Raw genomic sequence first — 25960 nt, 5'->3', positions numbered from 1 at the left:
GTTTGGGGTAATTGCCATTCCCTCTATGTTATCCTGCACATAGAAGTAAGGCCACACTACACAGAGGGGTAGCTCCAAGTGAAGGACAAAGCAACCAAGGAGAGACAAGAACACCCATCTGTCTCAACTGGGTCATAGTAAATCACTGACTATTTCGGGGGGACAAGCCCCCCTGTTTCCCCATGCTTTTAAACCCACCCCAACCCCTCCCCACCAGTTTTAACCTCTAACCCCACCCCCATATACATTTAAATCAATACATTTGATATTTTTTCGTTATTACAGCATTCTCTGTAATTTAATTCGTTTACATCATACCTGCATACCTATATAAGGGCAGTGGTGTACTGAAAATTACAAACTTCTTACTCAAAGCTGCCCTCAGATAGGAATACTTGTACTTAGGTGAGCCAAGAAATGAATCCCGGTCTGCTTTGCTGCTGAAGAGTTGTCCCCACCTGGGGTGCAAGATAAGAGTTCTTACCTCTATGGAATCCACATTGTATGACCCTTCTTCTGCCTCTGTGTCTGCTATGCAACATACAGAGAAATCTAAATCCAATGCACAGATTTTACCGATAGATATCAGCAATCGAACAGTACTTCCTTCTTTAAATAACGAGCCAATTCTTGCTACACGTGGGCCTCAGCACCCACACACACCGAATTCATTGGATAACACATCAGAGCTGTTTAGAGCCCCAGTCTCTGTGTCAGATCTGGAAGGGAGTCTTGATTTCTCAACAAATGGAGCTGAAACCAATGTAAGAAACACAAATGACAATACCGCCCCCAGAGTTACCAGGCGGGTAAATGATTTTGGCTTGCATTTTTATATTGAATTCTTTTTAAGAGTCTGCGAGAACATTTATCATGATATGAGAGATGTGAAGGATCAGTTAAAAACAATGAGTGCAAAAATGAGTTTTATGGACGGTTATAGAACTGCCCAAAACGGTATTATAGGAGACAGACTTCAGCCATCTAGCTTGCGCTCTAATGTACCATCCTTGGAATCACAGTGCAACTTTGAAGCTAATCTTCGAAGTTGTGGCGGCCCACCGGCCTAGATTACCAGGATGCTGACCTCTGCCTGCTAATAGATCCTTCACGGAACACATCCAATCTGACAAAGATTCAGTGGTGCTGAGTAGTTCAAATACTGGGAACAATAGTGACTCCATTCCGTTGGGCAAAGAGGTCTTTGTCTCTAATCCTCAATCTATTCCCGCAACCTTGAACATCAACCTGGAAGGCAAAAAGAAAAAGAAATCAAAGAATATGAAGAATATCAAGTCTAGAAAAAACAGATCAAGATAGTTTCTGAGAAATCTCAGAAAACAAATAATGAGCCCAGAACCCGCTGATACTTGTTTGGATGAATCTGCCACTTCCAATATTTCACCTAAGAAAATAAGAAGGGGGAAAACTGACACAATGGAAACAAGGGTTGAAACATACATGAAAAAAAATTTAATCGCAGGGGGATTTATTACCCTTTCTTCAAAAGACTGGTACTGCGGTACTCCAGGCTCTCTGTAAGAGCTGCAAAACCTCTCCATTAATGAGGATGAAGAATTCACCATCCAAGCCTCTATACACAACCCTCACCCGTAAAGTAAGATACTTCACCTACCCTGGACAAGGATTTGGACATGGTATGAATTTTATTGAAACCCTTAATAGTGCATAAAGTCCTAGAAACATATACAGTTCAGCAAGACAGTTCCAGGGCAATGGAGAGATTAACTGTTTCAACACCAGATTAACTGTTTCAACATCAAGAAATCTAAGCAAGGGAGTGGTTCCTGACGTCGGTTCCCATAAAGGAGTGCATGGTATTTTGGGCTTAGAATGTATCCTATGGGCCAATCACAATATTATGCTTAAATGTATTGGATCTTTTTTAGAACATTCCGAGTATTAGAAACATATATTATAGCGATTTAGCGCAGATTGATTTTTAGACTCGAGAAGGACTCACATCGTTTTGCTGCACATTAATTGTAGATTTGTGTATGAGCTTCTGCTTTCCGAAAAGGTGGCTTTGTTATCCTTGGGCTATTACATATTCAAATCCCATAAAAAGATAAAATATGAGGACATCAGGGAGGGGGAGAGGGTGGAGTACTGTGGGGAGGAAGTAAATGGAGGAGATGAACCGCAATCAATGATTTACCTAGCCGGCAAACTAAGTAGTAGCCTGTCACGTGAAACAGATTGCTCATGGTTAACAGCTATTGTAGGACCCGACAAATCCACAAATCCACAAGGGGGATTAGATATGGAGCGTAGGATCAGAACTTCCATATAGCCTCATGGAACAGACACAATTAACTCTTTACGGTTTGAAAAGACCATCATTTAAAAAGGTTTCATTTTATTAATCTGCAGGAGGCTTGGCTGAAGGAGGCTGCACTATGGGGTCTCATTACAGACATCAAGGATGATTTTGGGGCAGGCTGTAAACATTGATATCTCACATCCTGGTATTCTATGGGAAGTTTTGCTGAAAAACTCAAAAGAAAGGTTTGTAGTGGGGGGCCTCATTATAAATACACACTTGAACCCACAGGCCTAAAAAATGACAAGGTTGACTGTATTGCAGAGCTGTTGCAGGAAAGTAACAGTACGGATAATTCAGGGAATGTAATTCTTTTGGGCAACCTAAATTGTGATTGCTGAAAATTCATGAATCCCCACTTCCACAACAACAAAGTGGATAATCCCTTTTGAAACAGTAATGGCCATAGATGGGGGAAACTTATGCATGACTGGGATCTTTGTTGCTTACATTGAGAATTTGCAAGGGAAAATGTTACCGAGTACACATGGAAAATCAGTAATGCAACATCTATGCTTGACTACAGGTTTGTCACACAGTCCATGTTGGACATTTGCAGAGGGTTTAATATATATGCAACTGATCAAAGCAATCACCTCCTGTTGGGCAGTTCCTTTGCTGTGAACCTATATACCAAGTGGAAAGTGTTGACAAAGAAGTGCTGATAATGCAGGGAATTATTTAATCTGGAAAGCAAAGATAGTAGAAAGGTTCAATCTCCATCTTGCAAGTCTCTATAGAAGCCTCTACACGGAGGAGAAAGTATATTCTCCACCCCAACCTTTCCTCCTTTTTTAGAAATATTGTAGATAGCTGCACAGAGAAACATCAAACCTATGGCCTTACAGGAAGGAATATGAGAAAACAACATTTTGACAACAGAGTTTGGCAACACAAAAAAGGGACCTGCCACATCAATTACCAGCACTTAAAAATAAAAGTGATAACCCGGGCAACTGGCATAAAATAAAATGCTTTAAAGCGGGCCTACAAAAATTGGCTGAAGGGCTATCAATCAGATTGGGAAATAATGCTAAATCTCCTAATAGCAAATAACTCAAAACGTTTTGGGCAGTTTATGAGTGAGGATTGTGGGTATCAAAGAAATGAAACAACTAAAGCCAATCCAAGAGCATGTCTAGGAAAAATATTTGCATGATCTATAGAGGGCGTCGAATGAGGGAGGGAGTTAATTCCTTTTTTTATTGATATAGCCGATAGAAAAACATACTTTTTTCAATATTTTCTTTTTACACATATATTTTTTTCCCATAATACAAAAGATAACATGTTTATAGATTACAGATAACAAAAATTAAAAGTTTAAAACCAATTTAGCTCATTTGATCAAATTAATCCTAATCAATGTAACCAACCAGTATATTTACTTGCTGCAATCTACTTTGACTAGTCTGCTTTGGCCATAGAATTTGCCATAAAATCTAACTTCAGGAATTTCAAATAATTCAGAATTGAGTAACTGACAGTTTGACTTTCTGCGTGAAATAGTCTTGTCCATAAGTCATCCGATGTTAGAATTTCAAGATGTAAAAAATGCTTTTTTTCAATAAAGTATTCGTATGTGTAGTAATTCAACACATTCTGTGATTAGATGTCTCAACGTTTCACATTGGGTGTGACAAAATCGACATTTATCATCTACTTGAAAACCCTTTTTTCGACTGAATATAATTTCATTAGCGTACCACAAATTAAGTCTGAAGCGTAAGAAAACCAGATCTGTATGTCATGCTGGGTGATTTCATTAACTACAATGGGAGGACACCACATGTCTTCATGTTAATTGGGTTCAATTGAAAATCGTTATGCAACATACATTGCTCTCTGGTTCTGATCCAGTCCATTTGCCACAACCTTGTTTTTGTCTTTTCTTGGTTCGTCAGCAAGAGGTCAAGTGAAATGTCGCCCTCTCGCACAATGGTTTGAATTTCAAATCTCCATTGAGCAATTAATGTGTGTGTAGATTCCTGCACGTAACCAGATACAATTGAGAGCAAGTTCACAGATTTTCTTACGAGCATGCATTTACAGTATAAAGCAGATTGTTTCCATGTGTATATTGCATCTAATGATAAACGACCTAGCTCATATCTCACAACTGGCATGTGTGCACAGTTTGGCAACTTAAGAACAGACTTCCAGTATTTGCTTTCAATTTTCGGCCAAAATTGATTAGATCTGTACATTTTGGATTCAGCGCCATAGAATGAAATGGGTGTGACTTTTTGCTTGTAATATGTCAACACAGGTAAAATTGAAAATGTACCAAATCTCCCATTTATTATTTTGGCTTGTGATGTTATTGAGGTTAATTTTTCTTTCAGTTACTCCTGGTAAGGAACATCATTAGGATGATTGTTTACACTTGAACTGAGATAGGCATACTCTACAACTACTGGAAGTAATTGGTTCTGCAGATGCCAACTTTGAGATTTGTATCCTCTGCCCATCGTACCAAATTGTATCATTTCTGTTTTCTCAGTGTTAATGGTCAGAAAATGTTTGCATAGTTATCTAGTGCATCCAACAATAATTGAAACCCTTGCAGAGTCTTTGAAATTAACACTAGATCGTCAGTGTAAAGTAGCCATTTAATTGTTGAGGTGCCCAATTTCGGTGAATCAGATATTTTTGAAAAGCATTGCCCTAAATCAGAAATAAAGAAATTAAAAAGAGCTGAGGCAAAAGTACATCCTTGTTTAAGCCCTCTCTCTGATCTTATCGGGGCAGTAAGCAATTTGGCTGTAGTTAAGCGAATCTGTACTGTCGTATGCGTATGGAACTGATGTATGAATTTTAGTATGTGCATTGGACATTGTGCATCTAGCAATTTTTTTAACAATAATTCTCTTGGCATTGAGTCAAACGCCATCCAAAAATCAACAAATGTCATGTATAGCGGTTTTCCTATATTGTTCATTTGCTTTGATTGCATTGATGGTTAATAGATTAATACTGGTTTCTATTCCAGGAATAAATCCTGCTTGAAAGGGATCACATAATCCCCTTTCATTTTGCCACAGATTAAAATCTCTCAGTAGTAGTCCTGCGAGAATCTTCCCCGGTAAATCTAATAAAGCAATAGGTCTGTAAGAAGCTGGCTCAGACCTGTCGCCTTTTTTAAAAAGGGGAATTATAAGTGATTTTCTCCAGGAAGATTGAATATATCCTGTTTGTAGGACTTTTTGGAAGATTAGATACAGAAAGTTCACCCAGATTTCAGGATGGTGCTTCAAAACCACATTAGATAAACCGTCTGGACCCAGAGCTTTAGATGAGCTCAGATTAATTACAGATCGCAGAACGTCATCTCTGTCAAGAGAAAATTGATGCGGTAGTGTCATATTGTCAAGATCCGGAAAGCATGATGGAAAGGGTGATCAATATGTATTTACATAGTATTCTGTCCACCGTTGTTCCGAGACGGCAGTAGTCTGAATGAACAATTGGGTTTTGTTAGAGGTTTTGTTAGAGGCTTCCTTCAAAAGTAGACAGATGCCAGCAGAGGATTTAGTGGCAATTTGCACAAGCATTCTTTCGCCGTCTTTTTGTGTCTGTGGGAACTTTCTCACTTGTATCCAGTTTCTGTAGACACATCTGAGAAGTCTAGTTGTATTTTGGCTTACCATAAGTGGCATATCTCTTATGCTTCTAATATCTCATCTGAGTTGGACCTTTTTTTTGTTTAAGCTCCACATCAAATGCATGGAAGTGCTTGTTAACAACCCGTTTGTCTGACGTTTTGATTTCCGTGAAGGATTGCATGGCTGTTACATAAGTGCCTTCATCGAGGTAGCCATTTTGTATGTCTTTCTCCAATTTTACATGGAGGGTTGTTAGAGTCGCCTCAGACCATTTAATCTTAGATCTTCCATTATTTGCAATAATGTTTCCTTGATTTTTAAGTACATGTATTTTATTGGGAGTACATGACTATGGCCACGTCAAACATAGTTGTTTGTGGTCGCTATAATTATTATGCTGTAATTCGAATGATTCAGATAGAGTCATTGATGCGTAATCGCTATAAATAAAATCAATTGTGGCTTTCTGCAACACCCTTTGCCAAGTGTGCTTGGAAGGGCCATCTCCTCGAAGAGGGCCATTAAGCATTATCAGATGTCTTTCTTCCATCAGCCGTTCCACCTTTGTTTGATGCTTAGTTCCAAACCACTTTCATTTGTCAAAAGGTGAAAATTCAAGTCACCAACAATCAATGCATATGATGTATTTCCTTCCATAACAACCGTCTGTAGTGCCATCTCAATTTGTGGAAAGAACTCATCAGCAGACAAGTCTGCACGGCCCCAGTAAATATAAAGTAGAACAATTACTGTCATGTGTTCAGTGAGCTTCACTAACTGGACATACAAGTTAACTGAGAGCCATTGTTCATTCCAATAGAATAGAAAAATATTGGACAGATATTGAGGACATTGAATATCTGAAAGGCCAACCCCTCCAGGGCTACTGCCCAGATGGCTTATCAAATTACGTCCTAAAAGGGGATATCGATCTCTGGTCTTGCATTCGTTTAACGTTGTTCCAAAATATACCTTTCCTTTATTTGCTTTGATTCAACAAAATAGTTATAAAAGCAATTCACAAATAAACAAAACCACATCAGTTACAGCATCACAATCACTTAGCTCAAAGGTCACTTCCACAAAAATTACAAAATCATTGCTTTGCCAAAAAGAATAGATAAAAACAGAGTCAACATTTTACAAGAAATGATAGCTCCTACAAATAGGTATCATTCCTCATAGCATTATTCAGCAACTTGGCCTTTTTCATGTAAATCTTCCTGTAACGCTCACCTGATTCCCACGGAGGCGCGGGTCTTGGCAGGAAGGTGTCTGTGACTCGAAAAGTGATGTGCAGGACTCGATTGGCTTCTGGGGTCGAACCTCTTCGCACTGTGTGTCGAACTCGAAGAGTGAGGTTTCTGCAGGTGAAAGAATATGGGGGTTAATGGCCTGGGTTGATGAATGTCCCTCTCTCTATCTCTCTCTCTTCCCAGCTTTTCTGTAGAGCCCCCCCCCAGTTCAACGTGCTCACCTTAGATAGGTGAATGCTGGGCTCTCCATCTGTGTCTGGTGCAGGGTGCCGTTGCCAGTTCCTTCACTGGTGAAACATTGGCCTCTTGAATTCAGAGGATGGTTACCGTCGTTATCTGCACGAGCGGTGAGTTTCTGGACACCTTTTGTCTTTATAGTCTTTAAATGCGTGGCACGTTAATATTGAAGACTCTGTATAATGCTTTTCCCTTATGTATTGCAGGACTCTTGGGATGGAAGATGGAGTGAAGCGCCTGGAAATTCGTAAGTATGGCAAGCGCTCTAACTGTCTCTTTCCTTGCAGCTTAGTTCGTGTTAAAGAGACGCCGGAGTATTCGCAGGCGTTTTATTGCGACGAGCGTGACGGGCGTGAGTAAATACCTGCTTAATGTCTTTTTCTGTTGTCTTTCAGATGTTGGTTTGCAGCGCCGGAGTCAGCGGAATGCTAGTAAGTATTAACTATACTTTGTCTTCTCAGGCGCCGATGCAGAATGAAGAAATCCGGAATTCACGGCGTGCCGGTAAGTATAACAATGCTTTTGTCTTTGCAGGCGAAGGTGCAGCGTGAAGACACGGCCGCTGCTGATGGATCAGGTGAGAAAGCACCGTGTGTAGAGTTTGTCTTGCTAAGCTGTTGTTTCTTGTCTTTTGCAGGTGCTGATGTTGACTGGATACAGGAATGGTAAGTATAATTCTTGCAGGTTCAGGATCGAAAGAGGAAAGGCTGGAACAGACTCGGTGAGCGTTCTGCTGCAGATGCAGAATAACGCGAAGCACGTTTCATCTATCGGGCGTGGTTTAAATAGCCTTGGAGTGATGAGGCGTCTTCTTCCACGGCCCCGCCTAGGTAAGAAAAGAGTTCCAGTTTCCAGAAGAGTTCCAGTGCTGTATCCAGGGAGTGGCGCTGCCCCACCCAGGTAAGAAAGTAGTTCCTGTTCACAGAGGGCTTCTAAGTGGCTGGTAAGTAAGCAGCATGGTCTGCTGCAGGTAAGTCCACCCAAGCACTTTCACACCAATTATGAGCCCGGCGCTTCCAGTGCCGGGACCGATGGTTTTGATGAGCCTGGTGCCACCGGCGCCAGGACAGGGTCCAAAAGGTCCCAGTAGGGACCGGCTGGTGCCTAGGATTAGGGTTAGGGGCCTGCTCCCAAGGACGTTGGGCTGGTCCTGGCTCCTTGGGAACAGTGATCATGACCGCACCCCCCCTCAAGGCCCCTCCTAAGCGTGTCTTCTCCGGGGGTTTTGGCTTGTTGGGGTGATTCAGATGGAATTTCTTGACCAGACGAGGTGCGTGGACATATTCTGAGGGTTCCCAAGACCTCTCCTGGGGGCCATATCCTTTCCAATCTACCAGATAATATAACTTAGATTTGGAGATTTTGGAGTCTAGGATGTTCTTCACTTCGAATTCAAGTTCTCCATCTACTAAAACCGGTTCTGGAAGTTCAGTCAATCGGGTTTCTGGTTGTACTGGTTTTAATAAGGAGACATGGAATACTGGATGTATTTTCATATGCGTAGGTAATTCCAATTTGACAGCCACCGGATTAATTATGGCAGATATGAGATAGGGTCCAAGGTATCTCGGGATGAAGGTGCGGGGTCCTTTTAGAGGCAGGTGCTTAGTGGATAACCAGACCTGATCTCCTACAGCGTAGTGAGGGGCCTCTTTACGGTGTCGATCTGCTCCTTTTTTGAATTGAGCTTTAGCTCTTTGCAGATGGGCAGTGGCTTCCTTAAAAGCACGGGTGATTTCTGAGTGCAAGTGATCCAAGGCAGGTGCTTCAAATTCTTGGGGAGGATCCAGGTTGGAGGTTCTAGGATGGTGTCCGTATAATAGGAAAAAAGGAGTCTTCCCGGTTCCAGAATGAGTCGAATTGTTGTAAGCGTATTCAGCGATCCAAAGAATATCCTTCCAGGGGTTTTCAGTTTGTTGGAGCATGCAACGTAGATATTGTTCTAGTGTCTGATTTGTCCTTTCGGTTTGTCCGTCAGTTTGGGGATGGTGACTGGTCGAAAGTCTTACATCAATTTGGGCTAGACGACAGCAACTGCGCCAGAAGTGGGAGATGAATTGACTTCCCCTATCGGAGACTAAAACCGAGGGAAAACCGTGTAAGCGAACGATGTTTTCCAAGAATTCTCGAGCCAATACTGAGGCTGAAGGTAGACCCTTCAGGGGAATGAAGTGAGCCATCTTGGAGAATAGATTCACGACTACTAAAATGGTAGTATACCCCGAGCATGGAGGTAAGTCTGTGATAAAATCCATAGACAAGGTATGCCATGGACAGGGAGGGATGTCTAGTGGCTGTAATAGGCCGGCTGGTTTCTGCTTCTGACTTTTATTCTGGGCACACACACCGCAGGAGATTACAAAGTCTCTAATATCCTTTTTCCATGATGGCCACCAGAAATGTCTTTTAATCTTTTCCATGGTTTTGGTAATGCCAGGGTGACCCTCCATTAGAGAGTCGTGATAACAGGAAATTACTTGTTTTTGTATTTTCTCAAAGGGCAAGTGCAATCGTCCTCGGAAATATGGTAGGTCTTGATCCACTGAGAATTCTTTTCCCTTTAATTGCCAGTCCTGCAAATCGGCCGGAGTTAGGAGTGATTTAACCGTGGTCTTGATGTCTTCAAAAGATTGAGTGCTGACCAAACCCAAAATCCTTTGTTCTGGGATTATGGGTATTGGTTCTGGATTGGTCAAATGTTCATCTACTCCCATCCGGGAGAGGGCATCTGCTTTTCCGTTCTTACTGCCTGGTCGATAAGTAATTATAAAGTCAAATTCAGCCAGAAACAGAGCCCAGCGAAGCTGTCTGGAAGACTGAGCTTTGGCCATCTTTAGATATTGTAAATTGCGGTGATCAGTCATTACGGTGACTGTGTGTCTGGCTCCTAAAAGATAATGCCGCCATGTTTTAAAGGCCGATCTGATAGCTAAAAGTTCCTTGTCTGTAATTGAATAGTTGATCACGGGAGCCGAAAACTTGCGGGACCAAAAGGCTACAGGGTGTAACTGGTGTGTGACCGGATCTCTTTGTGATAAAACTGCCCCCACAGCAAGACTAGAAGCATCCGTTTCCATGATGTAGGGGAGTTCTGGGCGAGGGTGTTTTAGAACAGGTGCAGAAATGAATTTAGCTTTTAAGTCCTGAAAAGCTTGTTCTGCTTCAGAAGACCACTCAAAACGTTTGTTCTTTTTTAACAGAGCGGTGATGGGCTGGACTATCCGAGAAAATTCAGGAATAAATCTGCGGTAAAAGTTAGCGAAGCCTAACATGCTTTGAACTCCTTTTACAGAGGTTGGTGATGGCCACTTGATGATTGCATCGACTTTCTTTGAATCCATATGGACTCCGTTAGGTGACAATATGAATCCCAGGAACTCGACTTCAGTTACGTTGAAAACGCATTTTTCAAGCTTAGCAAAAAGATTATGTTGACACAATCTCTCGAGAACCTTTTTAATGTGTCTCTGGTGTTCCTCTTCGGATGATGAATAGACAAGGATGTCATCAATGTAGACAACAACACACACGTCTATGAGTTCTCTAAGGACATCGTTCATAAAATATTGGAAAGCGGCAGGAGCGTTACAAAGTCCAAAGGGCATCACTTGATATTCGAATAGCCCGTACTTGGTGCGGAAGGCCGTTTTCCATTCATCACCCTCTTTTATCCGTACCAAGTGATACCAAGGCTCCTCTGAGATCCAATTTTGTATATATACATGCGTCTTTGACTTGGTCCAGGAGTTCAGGGATCAAAGGTAACGGGTATCTGTTTTTAACGGTGATTTGATTCAGGGCGCGATAATCTATGCAAGTCCTAAGGTCTCCTTCCTTTTTCGGAACGAAGAACAAAGCCGATGAAGCTGGAGGTTTTGAAGGACGAATAAACCCGTTAGCTAGGTATTGGTCCAAATATTGTCTGAGGTGAAGATTCTCTGGCTCGGTGAGGGCATAAATCCTGCTGCAAGGAGGAGTTGTTCCGGGTATCAAATCTATTTGACAGTCGTAAGACCTATGAGGAGGCAGGGTGTTAGCTTGATCCTTCCGGAAGACGTCTTGGATTTCCTGGTATTCGGGAGGTAATTTGGGAACCTCCTCCGAAGAGATTGCCGCCAGTGAAACATCAGGCCTAGGATAACAAGTGGTAAAACATTCTGGAAACTGAACCGTCTTTGCTCGCCAATCGATCTGAGGATTGTGCTTCTCTAACCAAGGGATTCCCAGAATGATCTGGAACTGAGGAGCCTTGATCACATCAAACACGATTCTCTCCCGGTGTCCATCTTGACTCACTAGCGTCACTTCTTGGGTGGCATGCGTTACTGGTCCGGAGGCTATCTCCGTGCCATCCACAGTAGTAATGACGTCTTTTACAGCCTTAGGGACAAGGGGTAGATTCATCCTTGATACCATTTCACGGTCCACATAATTTCCGATTGCTCCACTGTCGATGTAAGCTTCAATTGCATGCAAACGATCCGGACGTTCAGGACTAATGAGGACCATGGGTACCACGAAATGCGAGGTCACGGGACAGATCTTAACGCTCGGCAAGAGGACCTCTACTCTTGTCGTGCTAGGTCGTTTCCCTGCTCAGAATTTGTGGTACAGGTATCCGCGGCTCCTACAGCCTTCTTAGCTGGTTTCACTGGACAGTCCCGAAGAAAGTGTCCTGAGTTTCCGCAATAGAGGCATAATTGCAGCTGCCTTCTTCTTTCCCGCTCTTTCTGGGTTAAAGGTCCTTTAATGCCCCCTATTTGCATGGGTTCCACCGTGTCAGCTCCCCTAGTAGAGGTTTGTGGTTTAGAAAACACTCGGGTATCAAATTTGGAACGATCTGCCTTCCTGTTCTGCAGTCTGTGGTCCAATTGGACAATTAAGTCAATATAGTCTGAGCATTCTTGTGGAGGATTCACAACTTGAGCTAACACATCCTTGAGCTCTCCACGCAGGCCTCTGTAGAAAAGCGTTATTCTCTTATCCTCGGGCCATTGAGTTTCCACTATAAGTCTGTTGAATGAGGCTATATAAGTCAAGAGGTCTTGATTACCCTGTCGTAATGAAAGAAGTTCATTGTCCAAGGCCTGCCCTTGTGCATGTCTTGGAACAGTTTCTCCATGCTAGACTGGAAGGCCTGGAAATCATGTAAAACCGGATCATCCTGGGTGACTAAAGGGATCGACCAATCTGCGGCGCTGCCACTGAGATAAGAAAGCACGAAAGCCACCTTGGTCTGGTCTGTTGGGAAAGCAGCTGGTCGACATAAGAAGTGTAAGCGGCACTGGTTGATCAACACCGCAAATTTCTTTGGATCACCAGAAAAGCGTTCGGGTGGAGCCAAGGGCACATTACCGGGCAGATTGATTTGCACTGGATTTAAAGATGATGCAGAAGGATAACTTCCTCCTGGAACGGGCAAAGGTGTCTGTCCTGCCTGCGTTTGTAGCAACTGCCTAGCGAGGTCCTCAGTTCGCTCTTTGGAAATTATCAGTTCTCTTCTTAGAGAGTTCGTTTCCTGACGAGCTGCATGTACTTCTGCTCTTAATTCTCCGAGCAACTGGGCTAGTTGATCAGTGTCTGAAGTTTCCATTGCGCCTGGGTAGGAGTATTGTGGTGGGCTTCGCGTTCTGTAACGCTCACCTGATTCCCACGGAGGCGCGGGTCTTGGCAGGAAGGTGTCTGTGACTCGAAAAGTGATGTGCAGGACTCGATTGGCTTCTGGGGTCGAACCTCTTCGCACTGTGTGTCGAACTCGAAGAGTGAGGTTTCTGCAGGTGAAAGAATATGGCGGTTAATGGCCTGGGTTGATGAATGTCCCTCTCTCTCTCTCTCTCTTCCCAGCTTTTCTGTAGAGCCCCCCCCCCCAGTTCAACGTGCTCACCTTAGATAGGTGAATGCTGGGCTCTCCATCTGCGTCTGGTGCAGGGTGCCGTTGCCAGTTCCTTCACTGGTGAAACATTGGCCTCTTGAATTCAGAGGATGGTTACCGTCGTTATCTGCACGAGCGGTGAGTGTCTGGACACCTTTTGTCTTTATAGTCTTTAAATGCGTGGCACGTTAATATTGAAGACTCTGTATAATGCTTTTCCCTTATGTATTGCAGGACTCTTGGGATGGAAGATGGAGTGAAGCGCCTGGAAATTCGTAAGTATGGCAAGCGCTCTAACTGTCTCTTTCCTTGCAGCTTAGTTCGTGTTAAAGAGACGCCGGAGTATTCGCAGGCGTTTTATTGCGACGAGCGTGACGGGCGTGAGTAAATACCTGCTTAATGTCTTTTTCTTTTGTCTTTCAGATGTTGGTTTGCAGCGCCGGAGTCAGCGGAATGCTAGTAAGTATTAACTATACTTTGTCTTCTCAGGCGGCGATGCAGAATGAAGAAATCCGGAATTCACGGCATGCCGGTAAGTATAACAATGCTTTTGTCTTTGCAGGCGAAGGTGCAGCGTGAAGACACGGCCGCTGCTGATGGATCAGGTGAGAAAGCACCATGTGTAGAGTTTGTCTTGCTAACCTGTTGTTTCTTGTCTTTTGCAGGTGCTGATGTTGACTGGATACAGGAATGGTAAGTATAATTCTTGCAGGTTCAGGATCGAAAGAGGAAAGGCTGGAACAGACTCGGTGAGCGTTCTGCTGCAGATGCAGAATAACGCGAAGCACGTTTCATCTATCGGGTGTGGTTTAAATAGCCTTGGAGTGATGAGGCGTCTTCTTCCACGGCCCCGCCTAGGTAAGAAAAGAGTTCCAGTTTCCAGAAGAGTTCCAGTGCTGTATCCAGGGAGTGGAGCTGCCCCACCCAGGTAAGAAAGTAGTTCCTGTTCACAGAGGGTTTCTAAGTGGCTGGTAAGTAAGCAGCATGGTCTGCTGCAGGTAAGTCCACCCAAGCACTTTCACACCAATTATGAGCCCGGCGCTTCCAGTGCCGGGACCGATGGTTTTGATGAGCCTGGTGCCACCGGCGCCAGGACAGGGTCCAAAAGGTCCCAGTAGGGACCGGCTGGTGCCTAGGATTAGGGTTAGGGGCCTGCTCCCAAGGACGTTGGGCTGGTCCTGGCTCCTTGGGAACAGTGATCATGACACTTCCTTGCCAACTCAAGTAACTTGTGGACGCGAGAACAGCCTCTGCATCAGCAGCATCCAGGCATATTGGCATAGCAACAGTTAAGGACCTGCAGGCACAACTTAAGAACAGATGCTTCAAGGGCTTGGTGGCAGGACAAAGTAATAAATGGTGTTGCACAGGCTCCTCAATCTCACCGGAAAGAATACATGATTCAGAGACAGCATTGTTCCATCTATGCCGAAGTACAGCAGTTGGCAAAATTTCAATACAGAACATTAAATGTAGAGCCCTTTCCCACCTAGGTGAGACATGGTCCAGGTATTCTTCGCAACTTGCCCTTGTCTTTATTAGAAGATATCAGGAAAGCTGCTCTGAGGCCCTGGATTTTCCCAAAATGTCCTGCCGAGCCTTTGCCCCAGCTGCACTCTTGATCACCTCTTTTGAAACCGATGTGATCACAGAGGGATTTGACCAATAACCCTCCAAACCCAGTAAGCCCAAATAACTTTTCACACGAGCAGCCCACTTTAAAGAGCCGCTCCCCTACAGAGAAAAAACATCTGTAACTGCCTCTTTGTATTTGCAAAGGTGAGGATCGGACCAAAGGTGAGCTCAGAAAAGAACCGGGGTGCAATTTACAGTTCGTCTCAAGCCCCTCTAATCCAGTTTCCAGAAGCACTGGGATGTTCGGGGTGGCAGTGGGCAACCCAAGGATATTGTTCAGAAATGTTGTCTCAATCATTGCAAGGGACTTGGTCTCCACTTGTCCCCAAGTTTCCGCCCGGACAATGCTGCCTGGCGTGCTTGTGCTCTGTAGGCCTCCAACTAGACCCACACTGCCCCATTCCCAAGTTCATTGGAAAATCTGGTGAGGGCCCTACTGTATCTGACAAAAGTGAGATTAGCCTTCTCAACCTGCATTTTCCAACTGCATGATGCCATGACTCTCAAACCTAAATAATCACAGGACTGAGTCTGCTCAATTGCACCCCCCCTCTACGAAGAGAGATAGGGGCTTCTGCTTCTTCCTGGCGTTAACATTGAAGACCATGGCCTTAGTTTTTTTGATATTCAAAGACAGCCCATTTCTCTTTTAAAATGTCACAAAAATCTCCAATTATCCAATTATTTATGCACACCGAACAGTGTGAGAGAGAGGAGCACAGCATCGTCTGCAAACAACAATGTGGGGAAAGCCATCGCCTGCTAACGAAGGGGAGTCAGTCTGAACAGCCAAGAGCCTCTTCAGAATTTCATTAATAAAAATACAAAACAGCCTAGGCGCCAGCACACATCCCTGCCGCACTCCCTTCTGAATGTCAATGCTGTGAGAAGTGCTTCCCTCTGGGCTCCAGCGGGGCACTGTCAAATTCACTGTATAGAGGATCTAGATTTCTGAGAGTAAAGCCACAGGAATGCCAAGCTACTCCAGGACCTTACATAAGCGTGCCTGAGGGACCATATCAAAGGCCATGCGTAGATCGACAAACACAGCATAGACGTTAACCTTTCTCAGCACAGAGTATTTTTCACAAATCAATTGTAGCTCTCACAAAACCCCGCCTGGCGATGATCTATTACTCCAGTGCTCAGAACCCACTTGTCCAGATGGAATTAGAGTGCCCTGGCAAAACAAAAAATGTCCCCCAGCATCCATTAAGGAGATAGGTCTAAAATTAACACGGTCCTTGCGCGCATCCTTTTTATGTAATGGGACAATTTCGGCCCTGGTTCAAGACACCAGCACCATAGTGCCGCCCAGCACAGCATTAAATAATTTGGTTAAATAGGGTACCCATATGAAAGACTAATTCCTGTAAAAGTCTATTGGGACTATCTTGACCCGGGGCCTTGCCCAACTTCTGGCACGCCAACGCACACTCCACCTTGGCCTCCATGATCGTCAGGGGGATAGAGGTGAAACCGGAGCTAGTACAGAGCAATTCCTATCGGTGCACGACTCTATTCGAGTCCCATGGTCCTCTCGGTAGAGGGCATCGTAGTAATCAACCCATACTGCTTCAGAAATAATCCATGAATAAACCAAAATAAACTAGGTTTGGCTCTCCCGATGTGCACCCCCCATCAAAGACCAAAATCTTCAAATACGAAAACCATACCTGAAAAAACTATTGGCCAATAGCCCTTCTTGATGTTGGTAGCAACATGTTCTCTGCTATAATTCTGAGGGAAGTTACATAGGTGATCGGATTGTGTGAATAGAGCTGGACAAAAACCAATCCGGATTTCGACAGGGCTTGACTACCTAATTAAATGGGTATCTTCTCTCATCATAGGTTAAGATTAGGGAGGCAGGGAAAAGTACTCTGTACATACTATATATGGACCTCTCTTCGGCCTTCCATAGAGTAAGTCAAGATATTGGGCCTCATCACGAGTTTGGCTGTAGCCCTTAAATGCGGTGGTAACGGTATCACCACCGCATTTAAGGGCTGGCCCTATCACGAGTTGGGCGCTAAATCGGCTGTTTTACCTCCAGCTTTTTTCTGGAGGTGAAAATCCCTGTTTTCGGCTGTATTACAGCCAGCTGTATTAGCCCGCAGTATTAGCACCGAAAATTCCCCATTGGATCCAATGGACCCATTCAGGAATGGGGATTTACCGTTAAGGCCCAACTCGTGATCGGTGGTAATTCCACCGGACCGGTCGGTGTTAGGGCTATTACAGTCAGCGGTATTACAGCCGGGAATACAGCCGAACTCGTGATGAGGCCCATTCTCTGGAGAAAGACGAAGGATTGGAAAGTTCAGGATAGTGTTTTGGAAATATGTATTTCTATTCATATGGATACCAAGGTAAGGGTTCCGTTAGATGGGACCAGGCATATGTCCAAGGCTGAGAACACCAGGCATGGTCTCCGACAGGGTGGTGCCTTGGACCTGGCACTTTTCAACCTATACCGGTCAGATATAGGTGATTACTTAAAACGAGCCTGGGCTTTCCCCTCACGCATTGGTGCATTTGCTATACACTATCTCGCTTATGCAGACGACTTTCATTTCAGATCAGACGCCCATCGGCCTACAGCATATACTGGATGCCCTAGTTCCATATATAAGGAAACATGAATTGGAACTCAATACACATGATTTGTACAAACAAGAGGAAAAAGATACACTTCAATTGGAACCTAAAAGGGGAGGCAATAGAGACCATAGATCAGTAAGTTAATTTGGGCTACACAATCGTCCCGAAATGGGGGAACACTTAAAAAGAAATGTGGGGTGTTTATAGCCCAATTGAATAAGATAAACTACAGGTATGGTAGTTTCTACCTCCTGCCTATTAGCATAAAAGAGCAAAAGTAACTCCTGCTCTTCTTTATGATGCAGAGAACTCTTCAACACCAAAGAATAGGAGTGGCAGAAACTAGAGGGACTAATCTGGAATAGAGTGCTTGGCCTACCGAATTGTGTTCCGGTACCGGAAATGACTTTCGCCTACTTCCATTGGCATGTACGATTAAATGGAGAACCGTATAGTTCAACAGAAAAATTCTTCTACCTCTGAAAAATAATTCCGAAACATTTTACAGTACTAAAGTCTTAATTACAGTGAATAATCATTACATTATTTAGGGCCATAATAGAGATCGGTCAAGCCTACTGCCTAGTCTATCCTCCCTATGATGTGAGGGCCTAAAGGCCAAGGGCTTATCTATCTAACTCTTTCTAAAGCTTGCCAAGGGTGTTCCGAATGGTGCCTGAGAAATATACCCCCTTACTCTCTCTCAGTAAGTGCCCTTTCACTCCTTTCCCCGATCCTGCCTCCCTACTCACTACTCCCCATCTCCTCCTACTCCTTACCCATCTCCCCATTGTTCTCTTACAGTTGCCTCCCTCTTTCTCACTGCAATCTTCTAACTCCCTGCCTCTCTCTTTCTCAGACTCCTCCAAACTCTCTCCTCTTCTGTTCTTCTGGCATTATCACAGTCCTAGCTTTACCACTTCCCTCCTCATAGACTACTTCCTCATACTTTCCTCTCTACAACTCCTTCCTCTCACCGCTCTCTCCCTCTCTATTTCAGTCTTTCACTCACCCTCTCCCTCACCCTCTACACACAAACACTACTGCTTTCTATGCTCTGCTCCCTCAACCTACATAACCACATTCTAACTTCTACACTGTGTAAGGGTGCAGAAATAAGACTCTTACAAGGAGGGGGTCATAGTTTGGGCTATAAACTTTTATCAGAAGGAAAAAAAAGGAAAAGAACACCCTACCTTGCCATAGCTCTAAGAGGGGTTTCCCTGCCTCAACCAAAATGACTAGTGTCAGAATGACCAATGCAAAAAGTCCCAATGTCCAGTGTCAAAATCCTAAATCTGTCCACAACACACTAAGCTAACTAAATCAAAGTGATGTCTTCTTGGTCCAGGGGGATGACTCCCTTCCCCTGGACAAAAGGCAGTTCTTAGGATTGTAGTGTTCCCTGTGTGGGCTCAACTACCTCTCAGCTGTTAGGGGGAAGAGTCTTCCTTCCCCAGCCCTTCTCAGGCTTGTAACACAGTTCTCTTGGGTCCCGGACCCTGGTTGGCAGCCTTGGTTCCTTCTCACCAGGCACTGCTCTGAAGACAAATAGCCTGGATGAGCTGTAGTGGGCCTATGGCCATGGTGGGCAGACCATGGTGGGCAGACCTGGTCCCCTTTCCGCAGGCATTGTGACGAAGCATGGCCTGGAGGCTTCCCAGGCTGTGGCGGGTCCTTAACCCTGGTGGGCAGACCTGGTTCCCTCTCACCAGATACTGTGATGAAGAGCATTGGCAGGGAGGATTCCCAGCTTGTGGTGGGTCTTTAACCCTGGTGAGCATACCTGGTTTCCTGTCACCCGGTATTGTGACGAAGAGTATTAGCCTGGAGGCATCCAAGGCTATGGTGGGTAATATATGCTTGGTTCACTAGCCTTCCAAGCACTGTGAGAATTGCTCAAAAAGTCCCAGCTCTCATCATTTGGGTGCGAGTCCCAGACTCACAAATCCGACCTTAGTTTGGTTTTCCCAAGGCTTGGTTCACTCTCCTGCTGTGTGCACTTCTTTGCTTCCCTTTACTTGTATTTGGGTCCCAGACCCTGTTTTCCAAGTTCAATCACAACTTGCTTGAGCCATCACCGACTACCCGCCTACCTCTTTCTGCAGGCTGTGTAGTTGTTGGCTCCATGCCGGTCGCTGGGCTCGTTTGCAGGACTCTGGTGCCTTCTCGGAGCATCTCCTGCTCTGCCGCAGCTCTGCCATCTTTCTCTGATCCGGGCTAGCATGGCTTCCAGCTCCCACATTTCCAGAGCCCCTGGGACGCGCAGCGGTCTAGTTCGCTCACAAGTTCTGCGGTCCTGGCATCCTGAACCAGCTTCAGGCTTTTTCTCTTCTCCTTGGAGTTCTGGTAAATACCCATGTGCACGTCGGGTTTCTCCTGGCTCTCGCAGTTTCTCCAGGGAGGGCTTGACATTCTGTCAAGTACTTTCTTGGTTTTTATTCTGTTTCTTTCAATCAATGTCGCTGAACCACTAGACTGGTAAAAGTAATTCCATTGGCAGCTCAGTACTGCTCCTTCTCATCTCAGTACTAAAGGAGTGTGGTTGTGGAGACTCACTATGGATATACGTTGTTTTAGTACTTTCTACATGAACTGCTTTCGCAAAGTGCAGAGGGCATGAAGAAAGGAGAGAAGAGGAATGAGGTGACTGAGAAGTGGAGTAGCTGTTGGAAGGCGGTCTCAGGTCATGGGATTGGTGGAACTATTGTGTTCTCCCAATTCAGTCATCACTGGTCCGAAAAAGGGTTTCTCCTCCCATGAGATCCTCCAGCTGAGGACCACCCCATGGGACTATCGTGCATCGGCCTCACCCCCCTGGCCTCTTGGGAAGGGAGTCCCCTTCAGAAGCAGTGACGACATTCTGGGATTTGTCACAATTGACTCTCACATACACCCTCACAATCCCAGCTAAACTCTTCACACTTGGTTCCACTCCCTCACCTGAACCTTTATTGAATGCTTCCACAGAACCCTCAACACTCCGCCCCACCCTCCGTCCTTCGCCTGGTCTCTTGGGCCATCTACACACGTCCTGAACTCACCTGATCACCTTTCACTGTGTCTTGCTTCTGCATGTCTTTTATACCTGCGAATTCCCGTTTCAGCTCTTTCCCTCCTCTCTCTCATGTTCCACCTGACTCTGGGGCCCAATGTCCATCTGCCTTTTCCCAAGGGTTTGGGTCATCATTGTTCAATGCTACAAAAGCCCCCCACACCTCAGCCTAGTCTCCTTTTAGTGCACTGCAATTTTAACAGACTCTGTTATTTCCTCTGCTGGATATGGGTTTGGTGTTCCTCTAGCTCTGAGCTGTGAATAGCATTTCCCTCTTCTGATCAGCAGCAGAGTGTCAGAATCCATCTGTAAGTCGTTGGCTTTCTCCAGCCATCTGCTGGGCTCTCCCAGTTCTGCATGCATGGTCCTTGTACTTCTGAAATAAAACAAAGAGAAACCAGGCAAGAATTATTGAGGGTGCAAGGCAGTGGGTGATTGACAGAGGTAGCAAAATCAACAATCAAGGCACATACAGGGAGTTCAGGGACTTGGGCCCTTCCAACAACCTCATCTCGCCTCCGAGGTCCGACTGGCTATGGCATAGGCTCAGGTTGGCCACCTTCTCAGCCCCTGAGGTGTCCCTTCCCAACCCCACTGACAGGGTCAAGCCCTGACCCTGTTACAAAACATAGAACAGTTATACACTGAAGCCATACTAAGAGCCTTTATACATTGAGACATCACAAGCTTAGGTCACCACCTTGATGTGCTTTTGGAGGCTGCACTTCCTCAAAGTAGGCTGTTCCGATTCAGAGGACTGATTTGTGATGTCCATGGGCCAATCAGAGCTCTGGAATGGCACTCAGGGTAGGTCAGCTTCCAGACAATAGAATGGCAAGGTGGAAAAAGAAACATGCCAAGACCATATGTTCAAGTTCTAGCCTTCATTTAGGGAATTAGTTACAAGTTGGATCATCTTAAAACAGGGTATGCCCAAAACCAACATCTGACAGGATGATTCTTCTCAGTCTCTATGGGGCATCTTTGCCTCAGAGATTTCCTTGCATGTCCTCAGTTGCTCCAGAGCTCTTGGGCATTCCTAGGTCACAAATGTCCTTTCTAGACTTAAAGTTCCACAAAGAGGTTCCTTCGTCACTTCCATTTTTCTAGACATTGTATCCTTTTTTGTTTCCTGGGCCCTTCGTTGAAAGACTGACAAGTATCAGGCTTTCCAGGGTCCCATACCTCAAGAAAAACTCTAGTACACAATCCAGCCAGTGGGCAGGTGAGTGGGAGTAGCCGACAAGATGAGATGGTGAGTTATTGCTTTAGTCCTGCCCTCTCCAAGGCCCCTCCTCCTCCTCCTTCCTCTCTCACCAATCTAATCTTACAGTATCTCCACTGGACCCGTCTCTTTCCCCACCCACATTCTGGTTCTGCTTGGGGGCGATCTGGCACACTGGAACCTTCTTGTTCAGTCTAACTGCAGGACTACCCTCATCCTTCACATACCGGTAGTCAGCTCCTGATGTTAGTGCCTTCACTGCTCCATCACTTCCACCTACTGTTGTCAACACCTCTACCCCATACCCTGGTGTTATCACCACCTCCTCCTGACTGCTACCTTGAACTTCTGGAGTTTCGCTATCCTCCTCTCCTCTTGATGTAATCTCCTTTACCCTCACTATTGATTTTACCACCTCCAGAGTACACCTTTTCCTCTCAATGTTACTGTCTCCTCTCCTTTTGATGTTAGCTCCTCCGCTGCTCTTGATGCTACCACGCCTTTTTCCTTTCTACTATTACTCTTACTCGTCTCGTGTCTTTACCTCCTACTCCTTCCCTCTTGATGTGATCACCTTTTCCTTCCTTCTTGATGTCATCATTTCCTCCTTCCCTCAATAAAACTACTGCTTTATTCTCTCTTTATGTTACCACCTACTCCTTTTCTACTGATATTACCACCTCTTCCTTCCTTCTTCATCTTACCACCTTCTCCTCTCCACTATCCCTCCAGTCTCTGCTTTCTCCAACATTGTGCAATCTCCAACTCCAAACTTGACCATCCTGCTCTTTCAACTCGTACTGGCTGACTGGGTCCCTGGGTTTTATAGTGATCCATCTTATCCCTAAGGTAGGACGTTTGAGGAGTGCTTTCACCAGAGTCTTGTGAAGGAGCAGGGTTGGGATTGATTGCTACTTCCGAGTGCTTACATGGCCAGAACAAGCCTTCTTCTGGCCTCTCCATCTTGGATTCCACACTTCCCTTCCCGTAACTCTCCAGTGCTGCCTGTGTAGGACCCAGGTCTCCTGTGTTGTTATTGTGCAAATTGTATGCTGGAAAAACTCTTGATAAGATCTTTAAAACCTTGAAATATAAAGAAAATGCCGGATTCGGGTGAATTTGCAACATTGCATCTCCAATAAGGCAACTATCTTTCAAACAATGAATTGGCAACTTCTATTGCATGCTGTGAAACACGTGCTCTTATAACATGTAAAAGGGTTTTAAGCAGGGGGTCTCTAGAGTTCAGAGAGCCTCTCACTGGGGCTTGTGTTAAGTCAGACTCAGGAGGTGGACAAGAGGTGATGATTCTTAATTCTTCTTTATTATACAAGGAAATAAGACCTATATTTTCCCTATGTCTAAGGAGGTCTTTGCCCTATTCTATAACAAAATACTTAAAAAAAAGGCCCTTGTCAGGATATCTTAAAATGAAACCCAGTCCTCTGTCCTAAACAAAGTCTACTCTGTTTGTCCATACCACTAACAAGAAAGGTGTAACATAGATTCTACCAAAACAAGTTGGAAAAGAGATTTCTTCGCAATCCTCTAAAGCCTTGGCTGATTTCTGACCCATGGGCAAATGTCACTTGGCTGTCTTTCCAGTTCCTTAGTTCAAGGTTCCTTATAAAAACAATGGCTCTTTACTCAGGTTTCTCCCAAACCACTAGCTTGGTTTTAAAGTTCCAAATTCCGATGTGTGCTCCAACTCGGGTTTTGGTTTCTAGTGCTCCACAGTAGAGTATTGTGATTCTCACTCCCGCTTAGAGAATAGTATTTTTGATTCCTTCCTGGATTGTAGTACTTCTCAACCTTTTTTGGGCTCTCCGGGTTCCCACACCTGCTTGGGGGAATTCTCTCTTTTGCTGGTATGGGACTTTTTCTCTCTTTTGCTGGTATGGGACACTTTCTCTTTCACCCTGACTTTGGGCGGTTTCTCTCTCACATGGCTTAGGATTTTTCTCTCTCACCCCCGCTTCAGTCCGTTTCCCTTTCACCCCGGCTTAGGGCGCTTTCTCCTCTCACCCCAGATTGGGACTCTTTCTTTTGTATCCTGACTTGGGGCTCCCCCTCTATCACCCCTGCTTTGGGATACCCCTCTTTTTATCCAGCTTGGGGCTCGGCCAATCCTCTTCACAATCCACCTCGTTCCCTGGAACAGCTCCGTACCTTGGTTGCTGCAGCAGTGTTCCTCTGGGGAGGCAGTCTCTTGGCCGGATACGGAGCCCTGGCTCAGGTTCCTTCATGGCCTTCTGCATCTCTTCGTCGGTTTCATCTCATTCGTCAGTGCTTGTCGGGCCACCAGCCTCATCAGTTGCAGGTGCTGGTTGACCAGCTTTGTCATGGTCAGATTCCCACTTCACTGAGTGGGGACTGTAAGGGGCGACCAGCGTTACCTGGATTCCGGAGTGCCTCAGCCATGCAAGCCATTTGCATCGGGCAGTCTCTGAACTCTGCTCTCCAGGGGGTCTTCTCTTCCTGCTGCTCAGCCCACTGGATTTCTTGCTCTCTCTTTATTGCTCTCATAAGTCTTTTAAACACCAGGATGTAAAAAACATTGGACAACTACCAGTTTTTGTAAGTTAGACACCATTGTTATAATAAAGGGCCGGAAATCATAGCAGCCATGCTTAAAAGAAAGTGCAAAACTAACAAATACATGGAACTTTTCAGATAAGGGAGGATGAATAAAATCCCTGTTTGAGGATTCCTCGTCGTCTAAAGGAGGGGAAGCACCCCCAGTGGTATCCCACTTGATGTATCCCGTAGGAGGTTTTAGGCAGAGTGGGCTCACCTCCCTAGCTCCAAAGGAGATGGCCTACCCTTGAGGAGAAGGCATCCTTTCCCTGGATTTATCACAGACTTTGAAGTGACTTCTCTGATAGCGTGGGATGGGTTGCAATAGCATTCAGACAAATGCTACTAATATTTTGTGATTGATATTGACGCTCTTTAATGTGAAGCAGTTCTTTTTTCTCTCTCCAGGACTTTAGGTCTGCCTAGAAAGAGCTTCAGGCTTTCTTGGTTAATGATGGTCATTGTTAGTGTGGCTTCCTTGTAGTGAAACTCCAGGACTGTCCCACACAGATTTACTGGGGTGCTGAGGAGGGTCAAGGTTAACAGGATTGTCCTGTGCCGACCTCCTGTGATTGATTCCTGCCACGTGATGCTCCACGTGCAATCCACGGGCTTATCAACCACTGGCTGTAGGAGGCACCCCATTGATGGTCCCTAGGAAAAGGCAGGGGCCTTCATCACGTAACTAACTTTCTGCAGCCTGCATTGTCACAGCCGTTGTCAACAATGCAGTGGGGCTGTTTCCACTGAGGAATATAGACAGATGCTGGCACTGGGAAGGGCTCATTTATAAACTCCAAGAAACTCTGAACCCAAATAAACTCTATTATGTCATGGGGGTAATGGTGCCCTCGTGTACTCTACAGGTTCATGATTGGGAGTCAAGAAAAATAAAACTTAAGGGCAGATAGACACCCTATATCAAAGGACGCAGGGGCTCACGCTTCGGGAGGGAGTTCAGTAGAGAAGCCACGGGAAGTACACTTGTGATAAGATGACCTCCTTACAGGGAGAAGCCACAGCCTCCTCACAGTAGCAAGGACTGTTACCTTAACAGCATATTTATTTTAGTCCATATATCTTTTATAGAATAATTTCTTTAATCTTTTTATTTATTTCGTTTTTATTGTGCATTTGATTAAAAAGGTTACAACCTTAAGCATACATACACTGAATAAAAGAAAATGAGAATGCAATAAAAACAATTAACATTAAAAGCATGACACTAGAGTGTACAATTCTCAAATTAATACACTTCTGTAGTTTAAGAGAGAAAAAAAAAAGAGTGATGTGGCGCAAAAGAGTCGGCCACTGCCATGCTTCCTGGTTTTCATGGGATGCTTACTCCGGGGGAATAATCAATGCCTCTCCCATCTTTTTTAGTGCCTTCTTCCATACATGATATGCAACACTGATGACCACCAGTGTGGTGGCCCCTATCAGTGTGCTCCAGAATTGTTCTCCCTGCACATTCTCTATTTGCCGCACTTAAAGATGGTAGCCCTTATAACATTGCTCAGTCAGATTGGGGCATTGTGTCAATATGTATC

At 44.8% G+C, this 25960-nt stretch overlaps 1 long non-coding RNA gene across 2 annotated transcripts in view; it reads right to left on the bottom strand.

Moving 5' to 3' along the window:
• Nucleotides 1-333: 333 nt before the first annotated feature.
• The window catches only part of LOC138581026 (uncharacterized), a 93416-nt gene continuing 67789 nt past the window's right edge, over nucleotides 334-25960 (bottom strand). For both annotated transcript variants that reach the window (XR_011304404.1, XR_011304405.1), the window contains exon 4: nucleotides 334-1248. This is a non-coding gene — a long non-coding RNA (uncharacterized lncRNA). The remainder of the gene's footprint in view (nucleotides 1249-25960) is intronic.

Source organism: Ambystoma mexicanum, chromosome 3p (genome assembly GCF_040938575.1).
Source record: "Ambystoma mexicanum isolate Mex_15411 chromosome 3p, UKY_AmexF1_1, whole genome shotgun sequence".
NCBI lineage: Eukaryota > Metazoa > Chordata > Amphibia > Caudata > Ambystomatidae > Ambystoma > Ambystoma mexicanum.
This window is presented reverse-complemented; position numbering and strand designations above follow the sequence as displayed.